The sequence below is a fragment of the Aethalodelphis obliquidens genome, unplaced genomic scaffold, assembly GCF_003676395.1.
Source record: "Aethalodelphis obliquidens isolate GAN/ISIS:26980383/991018 unplaced genomic scaffold, ASM367639v1 scaffold75, whole genome shotgun sequence".
In the NCBI taxonomy this organism is placed as follows: Eukaryota; Metazoa; Chordata; class Mammalia; order Artiodactyla; family Delphinidae; genus Aethalodelphis; species Aethalodelphis obliquidens.
The window spans coordinates 2,426,546-2,445,619 of NW_020838019.1; the positions used below are offsets into that span (position 1 = coordinate 2,426,546).

The window sequence follows — 19,074 nt, forward strand, 5'->3', positions numbered from 1 at the left end:
AGGTCTTTAATCCATTTTGAGTTTATTTTTGTGTATGGTGTTAGGGAGTGTTCTAATTTCATACTTTCCCAGCACCACTTATTGAAGAGGCTATCTTTTCTCCACTGTATATTCTTGCCTCCTTTATCAAAGATAAGGTGACCATATGTGTGTGTGTTTATCTCTGGGCTTTCTATCCTGTTCCATTGATCTATATTTCTGTTTTTGTGCCAGTACCACACTTCTTGATTACTGTAGCTTTGTAGTATAGTCTGAAGTCAGGGTGCCTGATTCCTCCAGTTCCATTTTTTGTTCTCAAGATTGCTTTGGCTATTCGGGGTCTTTTGTATTTCCATACAAATTGTGAAATTTTTAGTTCTAGTTCTGTGAAAAGTGCCAGTGGTAGTTTGATAGGGATTGCATTGAATCTGTAGATTGCTTTGGGTAGTAGAGTCATTTTCACTATGTTGAATCCTCCAATCCAAGAACATGGTATATCTCTCCATCTATTTGTATCATTTTAATTTCTTTCATCAGTGTCTTGTAATTTTCTGCATACTGGTCTTTTGTCTCCTTAGGTAGGTTTATTCCTAGATATTTTATTCTTTTTGTTGCAATGGTAAATGGGAGTGTTTCCTTAATTTCACTTTCATATTTTTCATCATTAGTCTATAAGAATGCCAGAGATTTCTGTGCATTCATTTTGTATCTTTCTACTTTACCAAATTCATTGATTAGCTGTAGTAGTTTTCTGGTGGCATATTTAGGATTCTCTATGTATAGTATCATGTCATCTGCAAACAATGACAGCTTTATTCTTCTTTTCCGATTTGTGTTCCTTTTATTTCTTTTTCTTCTCTGATTGCTGTGGCTACTACTTCCAAAACTATGTTGAATAAGAGTGGTGAGAGTGGGCAACCTTGTCTTCTTCCTGATCTTAGTGGAAATGGTTTCAGTTTTTCACCATTGAGGACGATGTTGGCTGTGGGTTTATTATATATGGCCTTTATTATGTTGAGGTAGGTTCCCTCTATGCCCACTTTCTGGAGAGTTTTTATCATAAATGGGTGTTGAATTTTGTCAAAAGCTTTTTCTGCCTCTATTGAGATGATCATATGGCTTTTATTCTTCAGTTTGTTAATATGGTGTATCACATTGATTGATTTGCGTATATTGAAGAATCCTTGCATCCCTGGCATAAAGCCCACTTGATTATGGTGTATGATCCTTTTAATGTGTTGTTGGATTCTATTTGCTAGTATTTTGTTGAGGATTTTTGCATCTATATTCATCAGTGATATTGGTCTGTAATTTTCTTTTTTTGTAGTATCTTTGTCTGGTTTTGGTATCAGGGTGATGGTTGCCTCATAGAATGAGTTTAGGAGTGTTCCTTCCTCTGCAATTTTTGGGAAGAGTTCGAGAAGGATGGGTGTTAGCTGTTCTCTAAATGTTTGATAGAATTCTCCTCTGAAGCCATCTGGTCCTGGACTTTTGTTGCTTTGAATATGTTTAATCACAGTTTCAATTTCATTCCTTGTGACTGGTCTGTTCAGACTTTCTATTTCTTCCAGGTTCAGTCTTGGAAGGTTATACCTTTATAAGAATTTGTGCATGTATTTCTGTGGTATCTGTTGTAACTTCTCCTTTTTCATTTCTAATTTTATTGATTTGAGTCCTCTCCCTCTTTTTTTTTTTTTTTTTTTTTTTTTGGTGGTACACGGGCCTGTCACTGCTGTGGCCTCTCCCGCTGTGGAGCACAGGCTCTGGACGCACAGGCCCAGCAGCCATGGCTCACGGGCCCAGCCTCTTCCCAGGATCTTCCTGGACCGGGGCATGAACCCGTGTCCCCTGCATCAGCAGGCAGACTCCCAACCACTGCACCACCAGGGAAGCCCCTCCCTCTTTTTCTTGATGAGTCTTGCTAATGGTTTATCAATTTTGTTTATCTTCTCAAAGAACCAACTTTTAGTTTTATTGATCTTTGCTATTGTTTTCTTTGTTTCTATTTCATTTATTTCTGCTCTGATCTTTATAATTTCTTTCCTTCTGCTAACTTTGGGCTTATTTTGTCTTCTTTCTCTAGTTCCTTTAGGTGTGAGGTTAGATTGTTTATTTGAGATTTTTCTTGTTTCTTGAGGTAGGCTTGTATGGCTATAAGCTTCCCTCTTAGAACAGCTTTTGCTGCATCCCATAGGTTTTGGATCATTGTGTTTTCATTGTCATTTGTCTCTAGGTATTTTTTGATTTCCTCTTTGATTTCTTCAGTGATATCATGGTTATTTAGTAGCATTTTGTTTAGCCTCCATGTGTTTGTGTTTTTTACATTTTTTTCCCCTGTAATTCATTTCTAATCTCATAACGTTGTGGTCAGAAAAGATGCTTGATATGATTTCTATTTTCTTAGATTTACTGAGGCTTGATTTGTGACCCAAGATGTGATCTATCCTGGTAAATGTTCCATGCGCACTTGAGAAGAAAGTGTAATCTGCTGTTTTTGGATGGAATGTCCTATAAATATCAATTAAATCTATCTGGTATATTCTGTCATTTAAAGCTTCGCTTTCCTTATTTATTTCCATTTTGGATGATCTGTCCATTGGTGTAAGTGAGGTGTTAAAGTCCCCCACTGTTATTGTGTTACTGTTGATCTCCTCTTTTACAGCTGTTAGCAGTTGCCTTATATATTGAGGTGCTCCCCCTTGTTGGGTGCATATGTATTTATAATTGTTATATCTTCTTCTTGGATTGATCCCTTGATCATTATGTAGTGTCTTTCCTTGTCTCTTGTAACATTTTTTATTTTAAAGTCTATTTTATCTGATGAGTATTGCTACTCCAGCTTTCTTTTGATTTCCATTTGCATGGAATATATTTTTCCATCCCCTCAATTTCAGTCTGTATGTGTCCCTAGGTCTGAAGTGGGTCTCTTGTAGACAGCATATATATGGGTCTTGTTTTTGTATCCATTCAGCAAGCCTGTGTCTTTTGGTTGGAGCATTTAATCCACTCACGTTTAAGGTAATTATCAATATGTATGTTCCTATGACCATTTTCTTAATTGTTTTGGGTTTGTTTTTGTAGGTCCTTTTCTTCTCTTGTGTTTCCCACTTAGAGGAGTTCCTTTAGCATTTGTTGTAGAGCTCGTTTGGTTGTGCTGAATTCTGTTAGCTTTTGCTTGTCTGTAAAGGTTTTGATTTCTCCATTAAATCTGAATGAGATCCTTGCCATGTAGAGTAATCTTGGTTGTAGGTTCTTCCCTTTCATCACTTTAAGTATATTATGCCACTCCCTTCTGGCTTGTAGAGTTTCTGCTGAGAAATCAGCTGTTAACCTTATGGGAGTTCCCTTCTATATTATTTGTCATTTTTCCCTTCCTGCTTTCAATAATTTTTCTTTGTATTTAATTTTTGCCAATTTGATTACTATGTGTCTCAGCGTGTTTCTCTTTGGGTTTATCCTGTATGGGACTTGCTGCGCTTCCTGGACTTGGGTGGCTATTTCCTTTCCCATGTTAGGGAACTTCTCGACTATAATCTCTTCAAATATTTCTCCGGTCCTTTCTCTCTCTTTTCTCTTCCTGGGACCCCTATAATGCGAATTTTGTTGCACTTAATGTTGTCCCAGAGATCTCTTAGGCTGTCTTCCTTTCTTTTCACTCTTTTTTCTTTATTCTGTTCCACAGCTGTGAATTCCACCATTCTGTCTTCCAGGTCACTTATCCATTCTTCTGCCTCAGTTATTCTGCTATTGATTCCTTCTAGTATAGTTTTCATTTCAGTTACTGTATTGTTCAACTCTGTTCATTTGTTCTTTAATTCTTCTAGGTCTTTTTTAAAGATTTCTTGCATCTTCTCAATCTTTGCCTCCATTCTTTCTCTGAGGTCCTGGATTATCTTCACTATCATTATTCTGAATTCTTTTTCTGGAATGTTGCCTATCTCCACTTCATTTAGTTGTTTTTCTGGGGTTTTATCTTGTTCCTTCATCTGGTACATAGCCCTCTGCCTTTTCATCTTGTTTGTCCTTCTGTGAATGTGGTTTTTGTTCCACAGGCTACAGGATTTTACTTCTTCTTGCTTCTGCTGTCTGCCCTCTGGTCCACTCTATGCCTTTTGACTAAAGAGTTTAATTCATCTATATCTAAAGTAATTGCTGATAGGAAAGGACTTACTTTTGCCATTTTGTTATGCTTTCTGTATGTCTTGTGACTTTTAATCCCTCATTTCTTCCATTACTGCCTTCTTTTGTGTTTATTTTATTTTTTTTTGGTAATGAAACATTTGATTTTCTTCTCATTTCCTTTGTGTATATTCTATAGATATGTTCTTTGGATTATTGTGGATATTATATATAACATCCTAAATTTATAACAATCTATTTTAAATTGGTACCAATTTAATACCAGTTGTATACAAAGACTCTACTCCTTTACACTTGTGCTTACTACTTTATATTATTGATGTCACAAATTATATCTTTATATATTGTGTACCAATCACATAGATTTATAATTTTTTTAATGCATTTGTCTTTTAAGTCCTGTAGCAAATAAGAAGTGGAGTTCCAGATTCTTAAGGTGGAACCTTAGATCATTAATTTTAAAGCATTTGAAACCATAAATTTCCTTCTCAGCACTGTTTTAGCTGTACTCTCCACATTTTCACATGTTGTGGCTTCATTTTCATTAGGTCCAAAATTTTCTTATTACTATTGTGATTTCTTCTTTTACTTATATGTTATTTAGAAATGTGTTCTTTAATTTTTAAATATTTTGGGAATTTTCCACATATTGTTATTGATTTCTTATTTAATTCCATTGTGGTTAAAGACCATATTTTGTATAATTTCAATCCATTTACATTTATTGGGACTTGTTTTGTGGTCTAGTATATAGTTTGTCTGTTGAAAGTTCCATATGCCCTTGAAAAGAATGTGTATTCCACAGTCGTTGGGTGGAGTAGTCTATACATGTCAACTATGTCAAGTTGATTGAAAGTGTTAAGTGTTCTGTACCTCTATTGATGTACTGTCTACTGTTCTATTAATTATTGAGAGAAGAGTGTTGAAATATCCAACTGTAATTGTAGATTATTCTATTTTGTTTTTCAATTCTATTAGTTATTGCTACACATATTTTGAAGCTCTATTATCATTTGTACTAAAATTTAGTATTGTTACATATTCTTGCTAGATTGACTCTTTATCATTATGAAAAATTCCTTTTAATCCCTGGCAATAGACCTTGTTCTGACGTTTACTCTGTTTGATATTAACATAGCCATTCCAACTTTATTATTATTATTATTTGCATCATGTATCTTTTTCTATACTTTTACACTTGTTTGTATTTTAATATTTAAATTGAGTTTCTTGGATTCAGCATATAGGTGGATCATGTTTTTTTTGTTTTGTTTTTTAAATCCATTTTGGCAATCTGCCTTTTAATTGAAATGTTTAGACCACTTAAATTTAATATAATAATTTAAAAAGTTGGATTTCAGTCTATCAGCTTGATATTCGCTTTCTATTTGTCTCATCTGATCTTTATTCCCTCTCCCCTTCTTTCTTGCCTTCTTTTGGGTTGAGTGTCTTCTGGTATTCCATTTTATTTCCACTATTGGCTAATTAGTTAAACACCTTTTAAATATTTTTCTAAGTGGTTGCTCTAGGATTTAAAATATACATAATTAACATTGCAGACTACCTTCAAATAATATTATGCCACTTCATGTACAATATAAGAATCTTACAATAATATACTTCCATATCCCCCTCCCATACTTTGCACATATATAATACCTCTATATATGTCATAAATCCCCGAATATATTACTTTTTCTTCAAACCATTATCTTTAAAGAAATTTAAAAATTAGAAAAAAGACTTTTATATTCACCATTTCTGTCTCTTCAGTCTTTTGTTTATATGTAAGCTTCTAGTTGGCATAATTTTCCTTTTGCCTGAAGTACTTTCTTTAACATTTCTTACAGTGCAGATATGCTAGTGATGAATTATTTCAGTTTTTTCCTGAAAATATCTTTATTTGCCTTCATTTTTGAGATATAGTTTTACTGTGTATAAAATTCTAAGTTGATAATTTTTTTCTTTCAGCATTTTCATTTAGCATTGTTTTCTGGGTTTCTGAGGAGAGGTCTGAAATTATTTTCCTCTTTGTTCCTCAGTATGTAATGTGTCTTTTTCCTCTGGTTCTCAGGAATCTGATTAAAACGTGTCTTGGTATACTTTGCTTTATGTTTATCCTGTTTGAGTCTTGTTGAGCTTCTTGGATCTGTCAGTTTGCAATTTTCATCAAGTTTATCATTTTAAAATTTACTTATTTATTTATTGGATAAAGTTGACATGTAACACTGTATAAATTTAAGGTGTACGTCATGTTATTTTGATACATTTCTATATTGTAATATGGTTGCAGTTGTAATGATATTGATCACATTACATACTTGTAGTACAATAAACTGTACATTAAATATCTATTGCTATTTTAGAACTTGTTACAAGTTTGTACCCTTAAACACCATCAATCCACCCCCCATCTCCTAGTAACCACTGTTTAACTCTGTTTTGTTTTTTTTATTTTTTACATTATTTATTTTTTAAAATATTTATTTATTTGGCTGTGCTGGGTCTTAGTTGCAGCATGTGGGATCTTCATTGCCACATGTGGGATCTTTGTTGTGGCATGTGGGATCTTTAGTTGTGACATGCAGGGTCTTTAGTTGCAGTATGCAGGGTCTTTAGTTGTGGCATGAGAACTCTTAGTTGCGGCATGTGGGATCTAGTTCCTGACCAGGGATTGAACCCAGGCCCCCTGCATTGGGAGCGTGGAGTCTTAGCCACTGGACCAACAGGGAAGTCCCTATTTTGTTTTTTTAAAACGTTGTTGTTGTTTTAGATTCCAAATATATGTGATTTACAGTACTTGTCTTTCTCTGTCGCTTATATCACTTAGTATAATGTACTGAAGGTCCATCCATGTTGTTGCAAGTGGCAGGATATCCTCCTTTCTCAAGGTGAGTTATATTCCATTGTGTATATATACTACATCTTTTTTATCCATTCATTTGTTGATGGTCATTTGGGTTGTTCCAATATCAGATATTTTTTCGTTGTTGTTGTGATTTTCTCAGACATTTTTTCTTTGCTCCTTTATCTCTCCTCTTCCCTGGGACTTTAATTTTACATACATTAAAATGTTTGGGGCTTCCCTGGTGGCGCAGTGGTTGGGAGTCCGCCTGCCGACGCAGGGGACGTGGGTTCGTGCCCCGGTCCGGGAGGATCCCACGTGTCACGGAGCAGCTGGGCCCGTGAGCCATGGCCGCTGGGCCTGCGCATCCGGAGCCTGTGCTCCGCAACGGGAGAGGCCACGGCAGTGAGAGGCCCGCGTACCGCAAAAAAAAAAAAAAAAAAAAAAAATTTGATGTTGTTCCATAGGTTACTGAGGCTCTGTTCATTTTTTCAATCTTCTTTTGTTGTTCTGTGCCTTATTTTGTATAGTTTCTGTTGTTATGTCTTCAATTTTATAGTTTTTTTCTTTGGCAGTGTCTACTATGTAGTTATTCCTATCCAGTGAAGTTTTTTCTTGAAATATTGTATTTTTTCATCTTTGGTAGTTCCATTTGATTCTTTTTTATGACCTCCACTTCTGTCCTTATTATGTTAATGCTTTCCTTTCACTAGTTAAGCATTTTGAATGTATTTGTAAGAGATGTTTTAGGACCCTTGTTAATTACATAGTTTTTGTCATTTCTACCTCTGTTCCTATTGATTTTTAAAATTCTTATGGATCACATTTTCATGCTTCATTACAGATGTCTAGTAATTTTTTATTGAAGTTGGACATTGTATATTTTGCATCATTGAGTGTTGCATTGATTGCTTCAAGGTAGCTTGTTTCTTTTGAGACTCGTTTTTAAGCTCTTTAAGGGTGACTTTAGAGTAATTTTCCCCTGGGATTAGTTTAGCTTCTCTACTAAGACACTGGGGTTTTTTTGCCTTTTACTAAAGACTGTGTGATTCAGTAAGGTCTCTCCATTATTGCTGGTGGGAACTTGAATGATTCCAGGTCCAGGGTGAACTCTGGGAATTATCTAGTCTACAGCTCTTTGGTAATTGTTCTTTCTCCAGAGTTTGTCCTTTGCCCAGCTTTATGTAGTTTCACCATACAGAGCTTGTTATTTGAACAAAGAATAAAGGCAGTCCCTGTGCAGGTATTTGGAACTCATTTTATAAAAGCTCTCTCCTTCTTGACATTCTGCCCCACAAATTTTAGCTAACTCAGCTCCCTAAAACTCTTGATCTCTGACTCCTCAATTCAACAATACCCACTGTGCTCTATTCAGGTTCCCCTTCTCTTTGCCACAATCTGGAAATTGACTCCAGGCAGAAATTTGGGGTGATCATGGAATTCACTTTGTTTATTTCTCTTCTCTCAGGGATCACAGTCTTTTGTTGCCTGTTGCCCAATATCTGGAAATATATTTTGTACAGTTTCCCAATTCCCTAGAGGGGTTAGTCTAGACACTGTTATTCCCTCATGGCTGGAAGTAGACATGCGGCTGGCATTTTTGACCCTTCTTTTCTTTTGTTGTGTATTACCATTCCTCAGGTTAAGCCCTTCATTACTCCCTTCCTGATTATTCTAAAAGCTACCTCCTTTTACCCACCAACCCATCTGCCCAGGGCATTCATGTTTTTATATTTTTTTTAATTTTTAAAATTTTTGGCTGTGTTGGGTCTTCACTGCTGCACGTGGGCTTTCTCTAGTTGTGGCAAGCAGGGGCTACTCTTTGCTGCAGTGTGTGGCTTCTCATTGTGGTGGCTTCTCTTGTTGCAGAGCATGGGCTATAGGCACGTGGGCTTCAGTAGGTGCAGCATGTGGGCTCAGTAGTTGCGGGACGTGGACCCTAGAGTATGCAGGCTTCAGTAGTTGTGGCACGTGGGCTCAGTAGTTGTGGTACACGGGCTTAGTTGCTCCGTGGCATGTGGCTTGAAGACCAGGGCTTGAACCTGTGTCCCCTGCACTGGCAGGCGGATTCTTAACCACTGCACCACCAGGGAAGTCCCCATGTTTATTTTTATTTTGTTTCTTTCTTGTTTCATTTTGTTACTCCCTTGCTCAAAAATATTTAGTGACTCCTGGAGTGAATATACAATGTTTTTCCTGCTCTTTTGTCCTTTCCTTTGGGAGCCATCCTTCCCCCATTACATTCTAATGGAAATGTCAATCTCCATCCCTTGCCCCAATCCTATACACCCCACCCTGCCTAGCCAATCTTGGTACCTCATTTCATAGCAATAGTGATTGTTCCAGGGGCAGATAGTGTCAATCATGGTCTTCTCTGGGACTGATATAGGGACATTGAGACAAAGGGATGCTCTTTTGGCTGAGTGTGTTAGGCTGGGAGAATGTAAATTTGGGACTGTCAAGGACCATCTCCCTTTGCCTAATAGAGAAAGATTTACTGCTATAGAAGAGAATGAGATCAACACACTGGGTGAAGGACAAAGAGACAGAGATAAAGATAGAGAATATATGACAGAGAACAACATTAAGTCCCTTGATTCATATGTGCATGAAGATAGCAAATCCGCATACTTCCCAGTTCTTTGAACTAATTAAATTTTTCCTTGTTTAATCTAGTTTGAGTGGAGATTCTTTTACATCTGAAAGAATTCTGTTTAAGACAGTTCCCTTTGTTTATATAATAAAATGTAGCTTTAGGAAAGCTACTCACTTTTGGTACCTTTCCTTGCTTTTGGTACTTTGTGCTGACATCAGGTGTGCCATTCTTTGCTTATCAAAATACTAGTCAGAGCAGCTCTGTGGCAACTCTGGAAAGCTTAGTTTTCAGAGTCAGAGAGATCTTGGTTGGCGCTTTTTTGCTGCCTACTAGCTGTGATATGAAAGGTCAGTGCATATATTTTACTTCCTTCTCCAATAAAGAATGGAGGAAGTAGGAAGCCCCATGGTACCAGTAAGAATTAGATTTAACCATGTACAACTGAAAACCCAAGATAAGAATATTTTGAACAGGTAGCAATTTCTTTCTTATGTAAATTAAATCTGAAGGTAAACATGCAGGCTTCACAAAGTCATGAGGGAACCACTCCTTACCCCCTTTTCCTCCACCATCCTAACAAATGGCTTCAATTCTAAAAGTCCTGTTCTCTTTATTGAAGTTAGCTAGACCTATTATGCAGACTCAATATATTATTCCCACCTGGGTACAAGGAAAAATGGGGGAATGGACAGGTATTTTTCTATGTTGGAAATTTTCTCCTCAGAAGGAAGCTTTCCTTTGCTACTATTGTTCACCTCTGTTAGCAGAATCTGCCAAAACAGAAAGTTGAAAGCTCTCGGAATCTCCAATAAAGAAAAGGAGATATGATCCAAGACCATGTGGATAGTAGCAGCTATGATGAGTTGCAAGTTTGTTTTATCAGCTGAAGAAGATAGTGCTTTGCCTAAAATGATTAGGCTTGGTCATGTTTGTGGGGATGGCAAGGAAAGGGCAGATACAGAGAAGCTAAATGATTTGGGGACTCTAGGAGTATGGGCAAAGGAAGGATCAAAGTTCACATGGCTGCCTGGAGTCTCCAGGGCCCTCTTCCCACCATCTTCCATGATTCTCATGGTTCCTCTAGCATCATTTTATGGCCTGTTTTTTCCTGTATCTTTATCATTCCTAGCTGAATTTGTTCTATACCCCTCTAGTCCCTACCTCCACCGATATATCTTCGTATCAGAACAAGAGGGTCTTCCAAGAATGTAATTTTCATTATGTTGCTTTTCTGGTGACTTTCATTATGTTGCTGTTTTGGTGACTTTTTTTTTTTTCCCTCCTGGCTGCTTTGTATTGATTACTAGGACCTGTCTCTTCACCATGGCCCCTAGGATCCTGGAATAATATAATTTAAGAAATTAAGACAGACTAGACAGATTCTCAGGAGATTTTATTGATACTCAACCTGCAGCATGTCTTTGAAATTAAGCCATGCTGCAGTTCACACCTAAACCACAGAGTCAGGATGGTCTAAGTTATGCTGTGTTAACAAACAGCCCTGGGCCATGTGGGCTGGCAAGGGGCTCTTCTCCACATAGACACTCAGGGAACCAGAGTCACCATCTTCTTGTAGCGACATCACCTGGACCCCATGTCTCTAAGGGAAAAGAGAGCACTGGAGAGTGTTGTAGAAGCCAGCTCTGCTCCCGTAAGCAGAGCATAAGTTCCCTGAGGTAGGGACTGTGATAAATAAATGCATATTCATCTATTTGTTCATTCTGTGAGATATCCTAGTGAGAGATAGTGTGAAGGTGAAGTTTGGCCAAGAAGTGAGGAAAACCAAATTCTGCCTGTTTTTTCCCACCAGAACCCTGAGGGAAATGAGCAGTGGTAAATGGGAATTGGCCCTTGTCTCCCAATGCAGAACACTCTGGCAAGCTGACCTGGGCAACGTGGACCAACCCTTTTACACAGACTACTATGGAAATGGAGTGGAGTATGGGTCCTGCTTTGCCTATGTGGTCCCTCAGTGTGAAGACTGAAGGCTGAGTTCTTATCGTCGAGAAGGAAGGCTGATTCATTCCATCCCTCCAGAGCCGGAAGACTTACAAGAAGAGCTGGTGTAGAAAGACAGTGCCTGGTACCAGGCTGGCTTAGTCCTGTGCCAGGGCTGGTGCCATGTGGGAGAGGAGGCAGGAGGTGAGGAGAGGGGCTGGATCTCAGCTCCAGTCTCCTTACCTCTCTCACCTCCTACTACAGGGTGTCTCTACCCTTCAGCCCAATAGTGTTCACAGATCTGACCAGTCCATGGAGATTCCTTCTTCCTGGGCAAGTGAGGAAGACGGTGGCACGGGGAAAGGGACCTTGAATATTAATTAATTAATTCAAGGCAACATATTAATTAATTAAATTAAAAATTGCAATGAACATCTCCCCTGGGTCAAACATTCCTCACAGTTGCCATATCAGAACTGGGGGCAAATAGGAAATACTAATGACATAACAGGCCACGCTTTTTATTTTCCTAATAAAATCTGCATATTTTCAAAATTAAATCTGCTTGGCTGTCACCCACTGGAGTTCAGAGGTAACAACAACGATGATGATAGGACAGCAGTTGGGTATTGCTTATTCAGTGTTTACTGTGTGTCAGTCACAGTGCTAAGTGCAGCACACCACTGAATTCTCATAGCAAACCAAAAGACGTGGATGTTACTGCACTCCATTCTGTAGGTAGGATGACTGGAGTTCAGAGAGGTGAAGCGGCTCACCTAACTCACAGTTATAGCAATTATGTGTATAAATAAATAAGGCGGCATGTGTGTGTATTTAATAATTATGTACAAGGCCTGAAATGCTGAAGTGGCAGGATAAAGAGGCAGATTTCATGGTGGGCTTTGAGAATTCACCTTACATCTGTAGTTTGCTTCCCATGGCTACACACATGAACGGAAGCTCCATAAGGCAGAAATCTTCTTCTCTGTTGTTCCCTAATGTTTCTGAACTCCTGGCACTGTGCTTGTCTTGTGGAGGGTACTCAGTGGCTCAGTGTCTCTTCAGTCGTTCCTTTATCTAGGTATATGGTAGTTATATGGTGACGTGGGAAAGAGCACTGGGTTGGCAGGTAGAACTGGATTTGAGCTTTGCCCTGACTTACCTTACTAGTTGCATGAACTTGGTCAATTCCTTCAGTCTCTGTGAGCCTTAGTCTCCTCATTTGTGGGATGGAGCCGTCACTGTTCTGCCTCCCTCTCTGAGCTGCTGTGAGGATTTGATGCCAGTGGGCTGTAAGAGAGCTGTGTAAACCCTAAGATGTTTTATTTGATTAAAAGCCCTGGCTTATCTGGTTGCTTTGGTGTAAGGAAGAGTACCTTACAAAGATGACTGCAGCAATGAGGTTTTAATAAAAAGCAACATGGCAAAAAAGAGACAAGACTTGGGCTTGTCCTGGGAGTTGTCAGAGTCAGAGTGAGGCATAGTTCAGGGACTGAAAGGGTCCAAGGCCTTTTTACCAACAAGATTCTTTTGGCCCCTCCACTGGAATTTGTAGATATGCTACCTTCAAGTAATGTAACATCTCATAATATTTGCTTTTACTATTCTTGCTGTTACTGACATCCTTCTTCCCTGTCCTCTGAGTCTCTGTGTACCCTCTACCCTCCAAATATTTTTCTCCTCTGGATGGCTTTCACTTCTGCATAAATTGAGTTCACTTATAGACCCTGCTGCTTCAGAGCACCCCTCCAGTGTGTACCCTTAGGAATTAGGCTCTGACCACCAAATATTCCTGATCAAATTCCTGAGGGATAGGATCTGACAGGTTCCCATTTTTTCTCTCTCTCTCTCTCTTTTTAAGCAAAGCTTTTCCCTCCAGGACACCTCCTGGGTCAGTGTCCAACCCTGGCTAGGGGATGGGGCTGTGTCTTCTTTGTACTCTGTCATGCATCACTCACTTTTGGGAAACCCAGCCACCATATTGTGAGGACACTCAAGCAGCCCTGTGGAGAGGTCCGTGTGAAGAGGAACTGAGGCCTCCTGCTGACAGCCAGCACCAACGTTCCAGCCATAAGAGCACAGCAGTCCACAGTCAAGCCGTCCCTTGATTTACCCACAGCTGACATGTTGATTGCAACTTCATAAGAGACCCTGAGCCAGAATTGTCCAGCTAAGCTGCTGCTTGAACTTCTGACTCACAGAAACTGAAAGGAAATAATTACAGGTGATAATGTGACTAATCATGGTGTCACTGCTCACTAGAGGTTACTAGTACTAATACCCCATTTCTCAAGGACCACAGCACTGTTTTCAACAGACCAAGGACAAGAGGACCCAACCAATCCCAGAATCCCATCTTTGAGGATCAGCTTCCTAAGACCACTTTTGGTATCAAATATTGGATTAGTCAGAGTCAAGTCAGTAGAAAAAAAACCTCACTAGCTTTCTCTATTTTAAATTCTCTCTTTTAAAGGGACTTGAAGGGCAAAAAGGGAATACTGAGGTATCAAAAGGTAGTAACTGCAGAAAGCATGGATTATTCTTAAGGCTTGAGAAACAAAGTTAAGAACATGGGGCTATTGGAACCTAGGTTCTTGGAGGAGGGGCCCTATGGAACTGGGACTCAGAACTCTGAGAAGGAAGTGCTACCAGCTGGGGCTGGTGTATCTGAGTGGGTAGGGAGGATGCCATGAGTTTATATCTGGGAGGGCCGGAAGGACCTTGGAAATGGGACCCACTGTTGTTGCTGAGGGGAAGGGCCATCACTTGGTTGATGCCAACAGGAAACAGCAAAACAGGAAAGAGCAAGTCCTTTTTTACTCCTACAGCTTTTCAGTCTCCCTTTAGTGCCCTCCATCAGTGGCACTTAACAGGAAGCCAGCTGGCAAAGGAGAAGTGATTTGCAAAGTCTTAGCCCCACACCACAGAGGAGAGTGTAGAAGGGTGGGTTTACTGCTCAGAGCAATAGCTTAATAACCTGAGTACTGGCTCCTGGAGGCCATGGCATCTGTAAGCCCTGAATGAGATGCTTAAGGATAATCCATGACTAAGGGCATTTTACTTAAGACCAGGGCTCCCCTAAAACATTGCCTGGAACCCAAAGACGAGATGATAGGAGAGACTCCCCGCTATTTTGTTTCCTTCCTCCTTCCGCAGGTGGCCTTCTTCACCTCCCTCCTGCTCCCAGCACTGGTGAGAACTCAGCTAAATGGAGGACCACTGGGCTGTGGCTACTTTCTACACATACTGGACCACTGTGCATCCTAATTAGAGCTCTGAAGAGTGCACTGCATGGGAACGTTTTTATGCCATTAAGTAGTATTAGCAAGCTTCCTTTCTTTTTTTAACACTTAAACTACCTTTTCTCATTAGCACTGTCTTCTGGAGGGAGAGGAAGGGGCAGAAGAGCTAATTAGTGAACTTGGGTGACTGTCTCCTACCTCTAACCTTTCCTAAACATCTTGCCCCTTGCTAGAGGAAGCCAGAGCCTACTCTGTCTTTTGAGAAACTATCAGAAAACATTTGCAAATAACTGTGATTGCCTTACAGTGGAGGAAGGAAGCACATTTTCCAATTACAGCCTGGGTGATTGCTCCGGCTTGTTTAATTAATGGAGTGGGCATCTGTTTGCTGAGGCCCTTTTGAATGCATTTTCTGGAGTTTCTTAATTAGCTACAAAAAGCTGCAGGTGTACTGGCAGGGGAGCATGGTAGAGCTGGGATGTCTTCCAGAAGAGAGAATCTTTTTTAATGTAAATATTTAGTTGTATGATGATGCGGTCCATTTTAAAGTTCTCTTCCTATTTGCTCTGTGTGCAGTGGTGTTGGAAGATATATTCAGGTTCCATTTGGATTGTTGACAAAATGAATTGAAATGGAAGAGACCAATTTTCATTATGACAGACACTTGTATGCAGTTAGACCATTACCAGGATGACAAGTTATTCTCGTGCTGTCGCGATGAGACTGCTGTCTGGTTTTTCAGGCAAAAATGCTTGCGAGGGGAGAGGAGATGTCACATACTAATTCTGTGCATCGAATTACACATGCTATATGGAGAGACCCACGGGGGGAGTGAGAGGGGCTTTCGGCTTCCTGGTAAGAGAAGATCGTCTCAGCAACAGGGGTGTGTCCGAAAGGTTTACCATCCTCTGACACGGCTCTCTGCCTGTTACTGTTTATGAGAATCAAAGGATGTTGTCTCTTATGGCAGTAATTACCACCTCTGGATCTGAGAGATGATGTTACCTCGAAAACATTCGAGGCTGAGTTAGAGAGTCTGTGATGATACAGCGGATGGGTATCGGGGGGGGGGGCACACTGATCAACCACAACAAACCATGGCCATGGGCCAGATTTGCGCCACTGTTTCTTAGCGTTTTATTGGACCACACCCACACCCATTAGTTTACGTTTATGGCTGCCTTTACCAGATGGGCAGAGTTGAGTAGTTGTGACTGTATGGTCTTCACAGCCTTAAATATTTACCATCTGGCTCTTTATTGAAAACTTTGCTGACCTCTGAACTGTAGGGATTCTGTGGTCTATTGGATGAAGCTCGGGGAGAAAGACCGCTACTTCTGTGGTCTCCTTTCCAGGCCTCAGTTTGCCGATCTCTGTGATGGGGCTAAACCTTCCTACCCTTTGTGTCTTATTAGACTGCTGTGTGAGGTATGACAGTTGAAACACTGTCTGATGAATTTTTGTATTTTCTCACTAAGAAACACACACTCAGTAATTGAGAAAATGCAACATATGCTTTCATTCTTTCCTTGATGTCCTGTATCCTGTGAACCAAGACTAAGACCAGCGAGGCACTGAAACCAAACTTGTCTTGGATTAGCCCCTCTGTCCTTCATTGCTGCTCCCCTCCCACATCTTTTGTAGCATGTGTGGGACGAAGGTTCTTTTTATTCTGGGAGAAAATGTGCCCATGTCTGACTGTCCGAATAGCGGTTCATCGCTTCTCTCATGCATGCACCTCCCATTCTGCCTCAAGGGTCCTTGTTATTTTATTCCAGGAACCACAAGTGGAGGCAGCTCTATACTGTAGATCTTAATTTTTTAATGTTGAAAACATCTCACAACATGGCCCTTAAGGTTTCAGGTTTGCACTTCTGGACCAGGGTTAAATTTTGAAGGCAAACTGATTTCAGCAAAGCATCTTGTGAGCGTTTTTGCACAGCTCGGTGAGTGGAAGTGATGCCCCTCTTTGACTCAACTCCAGCCACATCCTGGTGTCCATGGAAATAATGCAGTTGAGCAGCCAAGGTAGAGAGGCTTGTAGAAGCTGCTATTAACTAGCTAGGTGACCTTCCACAACTCACTTGCCTCTGCTGGGTTTCATCTGCCAACATCTGATAGATATTCTCTAACATCCCAGTTTGTTTAAAAAATTCAGTACGTGGAGACCAGTTCCTATAATCTGGGTAGTGGAACGGTAGTCTCGTCCAACATGCTCATTCTTTTCTAATTCCACACACCCCATTAAGTCTGGCCTTTTCCAGGGACCCTTACGTGACGAAGCAAGGTGGGATGAGTTGTTAAGAAGGGGTGTGTGGTCAGGGGTCCCTGCTGGACAGACGCCAGATGTGCAACAACAGAAACTGACTCTCGCAGCCTTAAGGAGAAAAGTGACGTGTCGGGAGGGTAACGGGCAGCTTGCAGGAGCCACAGGAAGGCTGGAGACCAGAGACCAGGGGAGGCTGGGTGGCTGAGGACAACCAGTGTTATGCCCTGGAGTAAACTGCTGGTGCCTCCGCCTGAACTCCTGCTCAGGACCTCGGCTCCTCATCTGTGTGGGTTAGAAAGAGGAGCCTGCTTTGCAACCACGTGTTACAGGACCAGCTTGGTGAGCAGAGCATGGCCTGGATTCAGCCCTCCAACATGTCCTTACCCAGGCAGGGGCCACCCTAGAGCAGGGGTCAGTGGCAGCCCGCTGGACCCACCACTGCTGGCCTCTCCACTCCACTGCTGCTGTCTTTGATGATTTCCATTCAGCCTGCATTTTTTGTTTCACTACTTATTTATTTATTTAAATTGGTGTGTAGCTGATGTACGATATTATGTAAGTTTCAGGTGTACAACGTAGTGATTTATATCCATTTATAGTTATTATAAAATATTGGCTATAGTCCCTGTGCTGTACAGTATATCTTGAAGTTTATTTATTTTATATATAGTAGTTTGTACCTCTTAATCTCCTACCCCTATCTGGCTCCTCCCCCTTTCCCTCTCCCCACTGATAACCTCAGTTTGTTCTCTAAATCTGTGAGTCTGTTTCTTTTTCCTTATATTCACTAGTTTGTTTTCTATACTAGGTTCCACATATAAGTGATATCATACAGTATTTGTCTTTCTCTGTCTGACTTATTTCACTAGGCATAATGCCCTCTAAGTCCATCCATATTGTTACAACTGGAAAAATTTCATTCTTTTTTATGGCTGAGTAATATTCCATTTTGTATATATACCACATCTTCTTTATCCATTCATCTGTTGATGGACACTTAGGTTGCTTCCATATTTTGGCTATTGTAAATAATGCTGCTATGAACATTGGGGTGCATGTATCTTTTCAAATTAATGCTTTTGTTTTTTGTGTGTGTCATTGCTTTTAGATTTAGAGTTCTGGGCAAAAGCACTGGCTTACTTTGGCTTACTTTGAGCGTGGCCCAGATCCAAGCTGTGGGGAAGGGGAAATACGTATCCCCTTTGGCTACCATAATGGGGTTTGGGGTCCTGTGGTTTGGATTCCCCTCGACTTGAAAGAATATTTCCGTGCCAGGTAGCCAAACAAAAGACAACAGTACAACTTACAAACTGCACCAAGTACAGATGTGCAGGTTGTTCACTGCAGAATCTAGGGGGCGCCATTTGCATTGTGGTCTAAATGAAAAGTGCCGCCAGGTTCTGTGCACAGCCGCTTGTACTGTGCGGTAATCAAAACCAGTGCACGCATTCACCTTCTCTTCTCAGCATCCTGTGAATGCTGACCCAGCAGTCCCCAGTTCTCTTTGTCTCCAGAGAACATCACATCAAATTCAGAATTACACGAACATTCTGAATACATCGAACAGGAGCGAGGATTTAATTGCTGGCTCCTTGATGGGGCTTGGGTTGAAAGTATGCCAATTGTCGTTCAAATGTTTTCAGAAATACAAAATGGCAAATTGATCATTTGTCCGTTTTCAGAGAGCTTGCTTCCTTTAGGTGATCTCTTTTCGACCTTTACAAAATTCAGTTTTCTCTGATCAAAGGAATTTGCTCTGGAAACACTTAGGGATATTATGAAAGAAGTTAATATTTAAACTTGCTGTAGACGTGTTTATATTTAATGTTCACTTTTGAATGCCAAAGGAGGGAGAGAGATTTCTAATGATTTTTCTCAGCAAACGTGCCTTCAACAGTTGTCAAGTGTTTGAAAACAGAGTTTAAAAGGAGATTGTTTTTCCTCCAACTATCCTATAAAAATCCTATACATACTGTTCTCTCCTTGGTTGAGCCATTTATGTTCATTTTCCCGAGTTTAATAACAGAAAATTCTCTTTCCATTATTTTATCTAGAAGCCTATATT

General features: G+C 40.1%; 1 long non-coding RNA gene across 1 annotated transcript in view; it reads left to right on the forward strand.

The window, feature by feature from the left end:
* Positions 1-11,934, forward strand: part of LOC113612371 (uncharacterized) — a 30,458-nt gene extending 18,524 nt beyond the window's left edge. Inside the window, exons 3-4 of the long non-coding RNA XR_003429838.1 lie at positions 6,950-7,010; positions 11,428-11,934. This is a non-coding gene — a long non-coding RNA (uncharacterized LOC113612371). The remainder of the gene's footprint in view (positions 1-6,949; positions 7,011-11,427) is intronic.
* Positions 11,935-19,074: the final 7,140 nt, after the last annotated feature.